This window comes from Oncorhynchus clarkii, chromosome 10, assembly GCF_045791955.1.
Source record: "Oncorhynchus clarkii lewisi isolate Uvic-CL-2024 chromosome 10, UVic_Ocla_1.0, whole genome shotgun sequence".
Taxonomy (NCBI): Eukaryota; Metazoa; Chordata; class Actinopteri; order Salmoniformes; family Salmonidae; genus Oncorhynchus; species Oncorhynchus clarkii.
In genome coordinates, this window is record NC_092156.1 from 7,966,171 (window position 1) to 7,978,320 (window position 12,150).

Genomic DNA, 12,150 nt, shown 5'->3' on the forward strand with positions numbered 1-12,150 from the left:
ACATGCTAACGTCCCCTGTTACTGGTAATGGTGAGATGTTAGCATGTCATGGGGGTATGATATTACATGCTAACGTCCCCTGTTATTGGTAATGGTGAGATGTTAGCATGTCATGGGGGTATGATATTACATGCTAACGTCCCCTGTTATTGGTAATGGTGAGATGTTAGCATGTCATGGGGGTATGATATTACATGCTAACGTCCCCTGTTATTGGTAATGGTGAGATGTTAGCATGTCATGGGGGTATGATATTACATGCTGTTATTGGTAATGGTGAGATGTTAGCATGTCTCGAGGGTGGAATCTTTAGCCCCTCATCATTATTCAAAAATCAAATCAAATTTTATTTGTCACATACACATGGTTAGCAGATGTTAATGCGAGTGTAGCGAAATGCTTGTGCTTCTAGTTCCGACAATGCAGTAATAACAAGTAATCTAACTAACAATTCCAAACTACTGTCTTGTACACAGTGTAAGGGGATAAAGAATATGTACATAAGGATATATGAATGAGTGATGGTACAGAGCAGCATAGGCAAGATACAGTAGATGGTATCGGGTACAGTATGTACAAATGAGATGAGTATGTAAACAAAGTGGCATAGTATGGTATAAAGTGGCTAGTGATACAAGTATTACATAAGGATACCGTCGATGATATAGAGTACAGTATATACGTATGCGTATGAGATGAATAATGTAGGGTAAGTAACATTTATATAAGGTAGCATTGTTTAAAGTGGCTAGTGATATATTTACATCATTTCCCATCAATTCCCATTATTAAAGTGGCTGGAGTTGAGTCAGTGTCAGTGTGTTGGCAGCAGCCACTCAGTGTTAGTGGTGGCTGTTTAACAGTCTGATGGCCTTGAGATAGAAGCTGTTTTTCAGTCTCTCGGTCCCAGCTTTGATGCACCTGTACTGACCTCGCCTTCTGGATGATAGCGGGGTGAACAGGCAGTGGCTCGGGTGGTTGATGTCCTTGATGATCTTTATGGCCTTCCTGTGACATCGGGTGGTGTAGGTGTCCTGGAGGGCAGGTAGTTTGCCCCCGGTGATGCGTTGTGCAGACCTCACTACCCTCTGGAGAGCCTTACGGTTGAGGGCGGTGCAGTTGCCATACCAGGCGGTGATACAGCCCGCCAGGATGCTCTCGATTGTGCATCTGTAGAAGTTTGTGAGTGCTTTTGGTGACAAGCCGAATTTCTTCAGCCTCCTGAGGTTGAAGAGGCGCTGCTGCGCCTTCTTCACGATGCTGTCTGTGTGAGTGGACCAATTCAGTTTGTCTGTGATGTGTATGCCGAGGAACTTAAAACTTGCTACCCTCTCCACTACTGTTCCATCGATGTGGATAGGGGGGTGTTCCCTCTGCTGTTTCCTGAAGTCCACAATCATCTCCTTAGTTTTGTTGACGTTGAGTGTGAGGTTGTTTTCCTGACACCACACTCCGAGGGCCCTCACCTCCTCCCTGTAGGCCGTCTCATCGTTGTTGGTAATCAAGCCTACCACTGTTGTGTCGTCCGCAAACTTGATGATTGAGTTGGAGGCGTGCGTGGCCACGCAGTCGTGGGTGAACAGGGAGTACAGGAGAGGGCTCAGAACGCAACCTTGTGGGGCCCCAGTGTTGAGGATCAGCGGGGAGGAGATGTTGTTGCCTACCCTCACCACCTGGGGGCGGCCCGTCAGGAAGTCCAGTACCCAGTTGCACAGGGCGGGGTCGAGACCCAGGGTCTCGAGCTTGATGACGAGCTTGGAGGGTACTATGGTGTTGAATGCCGAGCTGTAGTCGATGAACAGCATTCTCACATAGGTATTCCTCTTGTCCAGATGGGTTAGGGCAGTGTGCAGTGTGGTTGAGATTGCATCGTCTGTGGACCTATTTGGGCGGTAAGCAAATTGGAGTGGGTCTAGGGTGTCAGGTAGGGTGGAGGTGATATGGTCCTTGACTAGTCTCTCAAAGCACTTCATGATGACGGATGTGAGTGCTACGGGGCGGTAGTCATTTAGCTCAGTTACCTTAGCTTTCTTGGGAACAGGAACAATGGTGGCCCTCTTGAAGCATGTGGGAACAGCAGACTGGTATAGGGATTGATTGAATATGTCCGTAAACACACCGGCCAGCTGGTCTGCGCATGCTCTGAGGGCGCGGCTGGGGATGCCATCTGGGCCTGCAGCCTTGCGAGGGTTAACACGTTTAAATGTCTTACTCACCTCGGCTGCAGTGAAGGAGAGACCGCATGTTTTCGTTGCAGGCCGTGTCAGTGGCACTGTATTGTCCTCAAAGCGGGCAAAAAAGTTATTTAGTCTGCCTGGGAGCAAGACATCCTGGTCCGTGACTGGGCTGGGTTTCTTCCTGTAGTCCGTGATTGACTGTAGACCCTGCCACATGCCTCTTGTGTCTGAGCCGTTGAATTGAGATTCTACTTTGTCTCTGTACTGGCGCTTAGCTTGTTTGATAGCCTTGCGGAGGGAATAGCTGCACTGTTTGTATTCGGTCATGTTACCAGACACCTTGCCCTGATTAAAAGCAGTGGTTCGCGCTTTCAGTTTCACACGAATGCTGCCATCAATCCACGGTTTCTGGTTAGGGAATGTTTTAATCGTTGCTATGGGAACGACATCTTCAACGCACGTTCTAATGAACTCGCACACCGAATCAGCGTATTCGTCAATGTTGTTATCTGACGCAATACGAAACATCTCCCAGTCCACGTGATGGAAGCAGTCTTGGAGTGTATTTCACCATTCATTCAGGATTGTCTGTAATCATGGTAGCATCCACATTCATGTAAAAGTGTTTAGAAATATATTATATTCTTATTTATAATAAAAGTGACTCCAAAATGTCACAATACATTATTTACCATTCATTTAACACAACCAAAACTAACTGCAAATGCATCCAACAAGTATGTAGAGTCACAAGCTTAATGTAATCATTGCGTGCTAGGAATATGGGACCAAGTACTAAACTTTTAACTACTTTATTCCTAAGAATATTTAAAGGGTGTCAATTTTGACCCCTACCTTAAAAAAAATAAATACTCGTTAAACAAAACCATAGTCTCTAAGCAATTGTATTAATTAAAAAAATAATATAATTTCCCAATTTTTTTTTAACATACAATATAGCTCAGTATTTGAATGTATTTATTTTAAACAGTCATCATTGCTCATCTTTATAAAGGGTGTCAATCACTTCAGACCCCACAGTATATTAAGCTGCATCATGACGAGGTTAAGAGAGGCAATTATGTCATGGATGAAAAATCAGGATTTTGAATAGCCGTAGGGAGATTATGCAGATGAGTCCATGCCGATGTGAAGTAGCAACAGGGGGTGTAGCCTGCCCAGAATGATAAAGATGAATTAGTTATGCCTGTTGAATTGCAGAGGCACTCTGACACTCCCCACCTGACTATGCCTCTCCAGGACATCTCCACCATTGCCATTATGTATCCGTTCATCTAATCTCTCCATTGCATAATCTACCTTTCCCCTCGGACTGAACACAACACTGGGGGTAGTTTTCACAGACATTTAGTTATAAGAGCCATAGAAATATACTGTGATAAATTCAGAAGACACATATGCACAAACTGGGACAATGTAGACTCAGCGAGAGCTGAGATAGACAAATATCAGTGTTCAAGGATACATTTTCGCCGTTCCACACCGACTGGATATGTCTGCTCAGGACAATAGAGGGGCCTACACTCTGCAGCCTCCGTGCTCCACACATGGTGCCCATTGGACGCGTAACGGATGTGAAACGGCTAGCTTAGTTAGCGGTGGTGCAGCGCTAAATAGCGTTTCAATCGGTGACGTCACTTGCTCTGAGACCTTGAAGTAGTGGTTCCCCCTTGGGACCAGGCTATAGGAGGAGACAACAGATCTGGGACCAGTCTACTGCATCCTGGATGTTCCATAAGAACAAGAGGAATGTCAGTCATTCAGACACACACAGCTGTTGATAGGGTCCAGGGTGCCTCTGTTATTCTGGGGTGGGGCAGGCAGGGTTGGGACACATCCAATCCCTGCTTTGAGGTGGCAGATGGCCATATGACAGAAACCTCTCAGTATCAATACAGTATTTAACAATAGTATGCACACATTAGATGCTGGAAAACTCTTGAATGGTCCACAAAATGTGTGGATAAAAGTTCCCATCATTGAAGGTAATGTTACTAACATGACTTTTTGGAATGGCACAGTTAGACCTCTAGTCAATATGAATATCCAAATATAACCTGAAGGAAGAGACCTTTGTTGACCTTTGTTGTACCACAATTATAGAATATTCTATTTGTTTCTACAAAATGCATAATAGGCCTATATAAAGCACTTGTGATAGCTTGGTTCTCGTAACTAACTGAACTGTCCGTACTCGCCAAGATTATCACCGACAGCGTTTATGGAAGTTTCAAGTTTCATCTTCACCACTTGATGGAGACAGAGCACACGTCATATTACAACGAGTAAAACCCTGCCTTGTGCACATGGCTTGTATATCAGACTCACTCAACCCAGGTCTGTATGTCTGTCGTCTGTTCAGGCTAGCTGGGGGGTTTGTATCTGTCTGGTTATGTTCACACTTTGACTGTGTGTTTGGTTATATATTGGTATGTGAAGAATAACTCCACTGAAAATATTAATATAGTGCCTCAATACAAGCACTGGGCAGCACAGCCTACATTCAATGCTGAATGAATATGTCAATTAGTCAGGCTACTGGTTGTTTCTGGTTTATGGACTCAGTTTGAGAATAACCATGACATCTCATTGCTCTTTTGCTGCAGTGTTTCACAACTCCAGTCCTCCAGTACCCCCAACAGCCGAACTCCAGTCCTCCAGTATCCCCAACAGCCCAACTCCAGTCCTTCAATACCCCCAACAGCCCAACTCCAGTCCTCCAGTATCCCCAACAGCCCAACTCCAGTCCTCCAGTATCCCCCAACAGCCCAACTCCAGTCCTCCAGTATCCCCAACAGCCCAACTCCAGTCCTCCAGTATCCCCAACAGCCCAAATCCAGTCCTCCAATAGCCCCAACAGCCCAACTCCAGTCCTCCAGTATCCCCAACAGCCCAAATCCAGTCCTCCAATAGCCCCAACAGCCGAACTCCAGTCCTCCAGTATCCCCAACAGCCCAACTCCAGTCCTTCAATACCCCCAACAGCCCAACTCCAGTCCTCCAGTATCCCCAACAGCCCAACTCCAGTCCTCCAGTATCCCCAACAGCCCAACTCCAGTCCTCCAGTATCCCCAACAGCCCAAATCCAGTCCTCCAATAGCCCCAACAGCCCAACTCCAGTTCTCCAGTACCCCCCAACAGTTCACATTGTTGTTGTAAGCCCTGGACAAACACACCTCATTCAGATCATTGAGGGCTTGATGATTAGTTGACAAGTTGAATGAGGTATACTTGTCCAGGGTTACAATAAAAATGTGTCCTGGAGGACCAGGGATGGGTTGTTGGGGGTACTGGAGGACCAGAGTTGGGTTGTTGGGGGTACTGGAGGACCAGGGTTGGGTTGTTGGGGGTACTGGAGGACCAGGGTTGGGGGTACTGGAGGACCAGGGTTGGGATGTTGGGGATACTGGAGGACCAGGGTTGGGGGTACTGGAGGACCTGGGTTGGGTTGTTGGGGGTACTGGAGGACCAGGGATGGGTTGTTGGGGGTACTGGAGGACCAGGGTTGGGGGTACTAGAGGACCAGGGTTGGGGGTACTGGAGGACCAGGGTTGGGGGTACTGGAGGACCAGGGTTGGGGGTACTGGAGGACCAGGGTTGGGGGTACTGGAGGACCAGGGTTGGGTTGTTGGGGGTACTGGAGGACCAGGGTTGGGTTGTTGGGGGTACTGAAGGACCAGGGTTGGGTTTTTGGGGGTACTGAAGGACCAGGGTTGGGTTGTTGGAGGTACTGGAGGATCAGGGTTGGGTTGTTGGGGGTACTGGAGGACCAGGGTTGGGATGTGGGGGTACTGGAGGACCAGGGTTGGGCTGTTGGGGGTACTGAAGGACCAGGGTTGGGCTGTTGGGGGTACTGTAGGACCAGGGTTGGGCTGTTGGGGGTACTGAAGGACCAGGGTTGGGCTGTTGGGGGTACTGAAGGACCAGGGTTGGGTTGTTGGGGGTACTGGAGGACCAGGGATGGGTTGTTGGGGGTACTGGAGGACCAGGGATGGGTTGTTGGGGGTACTGGAGGACCAGGGTTGGGTTGTTGGGGTTACTGGGGGACCAGGGTTGGGTTGTTGGGGGTACTGGAGGACCAGGGATGGGTTGTTGGGGGTACTGGAGAACCAGGGTTGGGGGTACTGGAGGACCAGGGTTGGGTTGTTGGGGGTACTGGAGGACCAGGGTTGGGTTGTTGGGGGGTACTGGAGGACCAGGGATGGGTTGTTGGGGGTACTGGAGGACCAGGGATGGGTTGTTGGGGGTACTGGAGGACCAGGGATGGGTTGTTGGGGGGTACTGGAGGACCAGGGATGGGTTGTTGGGGTTACTGGAGGACATGGGATGGGTTGTTGGGGTTACTGGAGGACCAGGGTTGGGGGTACTGGAGGACCAGGGATGGGTTGTTGGGGGTACTGGAGGACCAGGTTTGGGTTGTTGGGGGTACTGGAGGACCAGGGATGGGTTGTTGGGGGTACTGGAGGACCAGGGTTGGGTTGTTGGAGGTACTGGAGGACCAGGGATGGGTTGTTGGGGGTACTGGAGGACCAGGGATGGGTTGTTGGGGGTACTGGAGGACCAGGGATGGGTTGTTGGGGGTACTGGAGGACCAGGGTTGGGTTGTTGGGGGTACTGGATGACCAGGGTTGGGTTGTTGGGGGTACTGGAGGACCAGGGATGGGTTGTTGGGGGTACTGGAGGAAAAGGGATGGGTTGTTGGGGGTACTGGAGGACCAGGGATGGGTTGTTGGCGGTACTGGAGGACCAGGGTTGGGAACCACTGTTAGGTGAGTACAGGGTACAGTCTGGGCACACTGTCACACCCTAGGGCCCAGGTTTTTTAAAGTTATCTGATCAGATAGGATTAAATGTTAGAATTAGTATTTTCAAAACTGAAAAATTCGATTCTGATCCTCCCAATAGGGATTTGGTTTGGTAATCCAATCTGACCTTGAGGATTACATTTCATTTGTTCATTTTTCAAAGGTGTTTTGATGGTGAAAATCTGCATTATTTTGATCCCACTGGACAGGTGGATTCAGGGTGGATTTAGAAGCTTACAACCAATACATTTTCATGTAACTAAGGTAACGAGGTGTTACATTTTCTGAAAACTAAAGGTTCATTATGTTACATTTATAGGTAGCTGGTCAGTTGATATATTGAGAAATGTCAAATTAATGCACGTACTTACTGATATGTAGGCTAAATAGTATTTTTTTAATTATTATTTAGGTACCTTTATTCATGTATTTCACTCATCTCTGTTTCCCTTTGACATTGTAGCCGTAGTAGCACAAGATGTCCGTTAGATGGAAATGTGTCGACCTGTTCAAAGCACTGAAAACAAAGTGTTCCGTGATCTTGATATTGTTGTATCTGGATCAAAATAATCCTATCCCATTATTTTCAGAGAAATCACCTCAAAAACAGCCAGATTCATCAGATCCTGGATTGCAAAAAAAAATAAATAAATGTGATTAAAGAATGAAACGTTTAAACAAAACAAAAAAAATCTGGGCCCTGAATAAAGCGTTTTATCTCAAGATTTGTCATTTTTGTCAAGCAGTTTTCATCTTTGTCCACTAGGTGGCAGTGTAAGTCATTTTTGGTCATGTTCTGCAATAACGCACAGTGCCATCACAAAGTATTCATACACTTTGACGTTTCCACATTCTGTTGCATTACAGCCTGAATTCAAAATCGATTAATTATACTTTTTTTTCTCTCTCAATTTAATACATTTTTCTCACCCATTTACACACAATACCCCATAACTTTTTCATAAAAGTGAAAACATGTTATTGAAAATTAAATACACAAGTATTCACACACCTGAATCAATACTTGGTAGATGCACCTTTGGCAGCAATTACAGCTTTGAGACGTTTTGGGTATGTCCGTATCAGCTCTGCACATCTGGATTTGGGGATTCTCTCCCACTCTTTCTTGCAGATTTTTTCAAGCTCTTGTTAAATTAGACGGGAAGTGGCGATGAACAGCAATCTCCAAATCCTTCCGCAGATTTGTAATGGGATTCAAGTCTGGACTTTGGCTGGGCCACTCAAGGACTGTCACATTCTTGTTCTGAAGTCATTCCAGCGTTGCTTTGGCTGTATGCTTGGGGTCATTGTCCTGTTTCAATGTAAATATTCGACCCCAGTCTAAGGTCGTTTGCACTCTGAAGTAGGTTCTCATCAAGGGTTTGCCTGTATTTGGCTCCATTCATTGTTCCCTCTCTATCCTTACCAGTCTCCCAGTCCCTGCAGCTGAAAAGCATCCCCATAGCATGATGCTGCCACCAACATGCTTCACGGTAGAGATGGTGTTAGACAGGTGATGAGCTGTGCCTGGTTTTCTCCAGACATAGAGCTGTGCATTCAGGCCAAAGAGTTACATTTTTGTCTCATCAGACCACAGAATCTGTTGCATTGTGCTCGGTGTCTTTCACAAGCATTTTTGCAAACTCCAGGCATACTGTCAAGTGCCTCTTTTTCTCAGGAGTGGCGTCCGTCTGGCCACTCTCCCATAAAGACTAGAGTGGTGAAGAGCTGTAGAGACATCTGGCAGGTTCTCCCATCTCAGCCAAGGAACTCTGTAGTTCTGTCAGAGTGGTCTTTGGGTTCTTGGTCACCTCCCTGACCAAGGTCCTTCCTGCCCGGCTGCTCAGTTTGGTCAGACGACCAGCTCTAGGCAGAGTCTGGGTCGTTCCATATTTTTTTTCTTCCATTTTCCCGATGATGGAGACTGTGCTATTGGAAACTGTCAACACTCTAGAATTGTTTTTATTTCCCAGATATATAGTAACTTCAAAATGTGTGTCCAAAGTTTAATCTCTACCTCTTGCTGTCTGCATCCCCTACTGTTTATATCAGTCAGACTACCTGGTCGGCCCTGTTACCAGTGGTGGCTGCTGAGGGGAGGACGGCTCATAATAATGTCTGGAACGGAGCAAATGGAATGGCATCAAACACCTGGAAACCATGGAAACCAAGTGTTTGATGTATTTGATACCATTCTACTTATTCTGCTCTAGCCATCACCACGAGCCCGTCTGTCCTCCCCAATTAAAGGTGCCACCAACCTCCTGTGCCTGTTACCCCTCTTCAAATCCTTCAGCACTGTCAAATAGCGGCGAGGGAGAGAGCGAGAGAGCGAGAGGGAGAGAGAGAGAGAACTGTCACTGCAGACCACTTTTCCAGTCCCACTTCATCCTGAGTATCCTGTTAATGGGGCGGGTTTGAGAGGACAGAAAACATTTTGCAGTCAGAATAGCATTACAAATACCTCCTCTGCTCAGTCAGTCAGCATGAGAAACGTTGGTGTAGAGGTACACTTAGAGGGGATGACAACAGGGTGAAGACGAGTCATCCGGGAAAATAGTGCTTTTTCTTTTGTGTAGTTATTACAGCCCTTCTCACGACCACGACTGTCTGTTGTCTGTCTGTTGTCTGTTGACTGTTGACTGTTGTCTGTCTGTTGTCTGTCTGTTGTCTGTCTGTTGTCTGTCTGTTGTCTGTCTGTTGTCTGTCTGTCTGTTGTCTGTCTGTTGTCTGTCTGTTGTCTGTCTGTCTGTTGTCTGTTGTCTGTCTGTTGTCTGTTGTCTGTCTGTCTGTTGTCTGTCTGTTGTCTGTCTGTTGTCTGTCTGTCTGTTGACTGTTGTCTGTTGTCTGTCTGTTGTCTATCTGTTGTCTGTTGTCTGTTTGTTGTCTGTCTGTTGTCTGTCTGTTGTCTGTTGACTGTTGTCTGTTGACTGTTGTCTGTTGTCTGTCTGTTGTCTGTTGACTGTTGTCTGTTGTCTGTCTGTTGTCTGTTGACTGTTGTCTGTTGACTGTTGTCTGTTGACTGTTGTCTGTTGTCTGTCTGTTGTCTGTTGTCTGTCTGTTGTCTGTTGTCTGTCTGTTGTCTGTTGACTATTGTCTGTTGACTGTTGTCTGTTGACTGTTGTCTGTTGACTGTTGTCTGTTGTCTGTTGTCTGTCTGTTGTCTGTTGTCTGTTGTCTGTTGACTGTTGTCTGTCTGTTGTCTGTTGACTGTGGTCTGTTGTCTATTGTCTGTTGTCTGTTGTCTGTTGACTGTTGTCTGTCTGTTGTCTGTTGTCTGTCTGTTGTCTGTTGTCTGTTGTCTATTGTCTATTGTCTGTTGTCTGCTTGTTGTCTGTCTGTTGTCTGTTGTCTGTCTGTTGTCTGTTGACTGTTAGCTGTCTGTTGTCTGTTGTCTGTTGACTATTGTCTGTTGTCTGTTGTCTGTCTGTCTGTTGTCTGTCTGTTGTCTGTTGACTGTTGACTGTTGTCTGTTGACTGTTGTCTGTTGAATGTTGTCTGTTGTCTGTGGTCTGTCTGTTGACTGTCTGTTGTCTGTTGTCTGTCTGTTGTCTGTTGACTGTTGACTGTTGTCTGTTGACTGTTTGTTGTCTGTTGTCTGTCTGTTGTCTGTCCGTTGTCTGTTGTCTGTCTGTTGTCTGTTGTCTGTTGACTATTGTTTGTTGTTTGTTGTCTGTCTGTTGTCTGTCTGTTGTCTGTTGTCTGTCTGTTGTCTGTTGACTGTTGACTGTTGTCTGTTGTCTGTTGACTGTTGACTGTCTGTTGTCTGTTGTCTGTTGTCTGTCTGTTGTCTGTCTGTTGTCTGTCTGTTGTCTGTTGTCTGTTGACTATTGTCTGTTGTTTGTTGTCTGTCTGTTGTCTGTCTGTTGTCTGTTGTCTGTCTGTTGTCTGTTGTCTGTCTGTTGTCTATCTGTTGTCTGTTGTCTGTCTGTTGTCTGTCTGTTGTCTGTCTGTTGTCTGTTGACTGTTGTCTGTTGACTGTTGTCTGTTGTCTGTCTGTTGTCTGTTGACTGTTGACTGTTGTCTGTTGTCTGTTGTCTGTCTGTTGTCTGTTGTCTGTTGACTGTTGTCTGTTGTCTGTCTGTTGTCTGTCTGTTGTCTGTCTGTTGTCTGTTGTCTGTCTGTTGTCTGTTGACTGTTGTCTGTTGACTGTTGTCTGTTGTCTGTCTGTTGTCTGTTGACTGTGGTCTATTGTCTGTTGTCTGTTGTCTATTGACTGTTGTCTGTCTGTTGTCTGTTGTCTGTCTGTTGTCTGTTGTCTGTTGACTGTTGTCTGTTGTCTGTCTGTTGTCTGTCTGTTGTCTGTCTGTTGTCTGTTGTCTGTCTGTTGTCTGTTGACTGTTGTCTGTTGACTGTTGTCTGTTGTCTGTCTGTTGTCTGTTGACTGTGGTCTATTGTCTGTTGTCTGTTGTCTATTGACTGTTGTCTGTCTGTTGTCTGTTGTCTGTCTGTTGTCTGTTGTCTGTTGTCTATTGTCTATTGTCTGTTGTCTGTTTGTTGTCTGTCTGTTGTCTGTTGTCTGTTATCTGTTGTCTGTCTGTTGTCTGTTGACTGTTGACTGTTGTCTGTTGACTGTTGTCTGTTGACTGTTGTCTGTTGTCTGTGGTCTGTCCGTCGACTGTCTGTTGTCTGTTGTCTGTCTGTTGTCTGTTGACTGTTGACTGTTGTCTGTTGACTGTTTGTTGTCTGTTGTCTGTCTGTTGTCTGTCCGTTGTCTGTTGTCTGTCTGTTGTCTGTTGTCTGTTGACTATTGTCTGTTGTTTGTTGTCTGTCTGTTGTCTGTCTGTTGTCTGTTGTCTGTCTGTTGTCTGTTGACTGTTGACTGTTGTCTGTTGTCTGTTGACTGTTGACTGTCTGTTGTCTGTTGTCTGTTGTCTGTCTGTTGTCTGTCTGTTGTCTGTCTGTTGTCTGTTGTCTGTTGACTATTGTCTGTTGTTTGTTGTCTGTCTGTTGTCTGTCTGTTGTCTGTTGTCTGTCTGTTGTCTGTCTGTTGTCTATCTGTTGTCTGTTGTCTGTCTGTTGTCTGTCTGTTGTCTGTTGACTGTTGTCTGTTGTCTGTCTGTTGTCTGTTGACTGTTGTCTGTTGACTGTTGTCTGTTGTCTGTTGTCTGTCTGTTGTCTGTTGACTGTTGTCTGTTGACTGTTGTC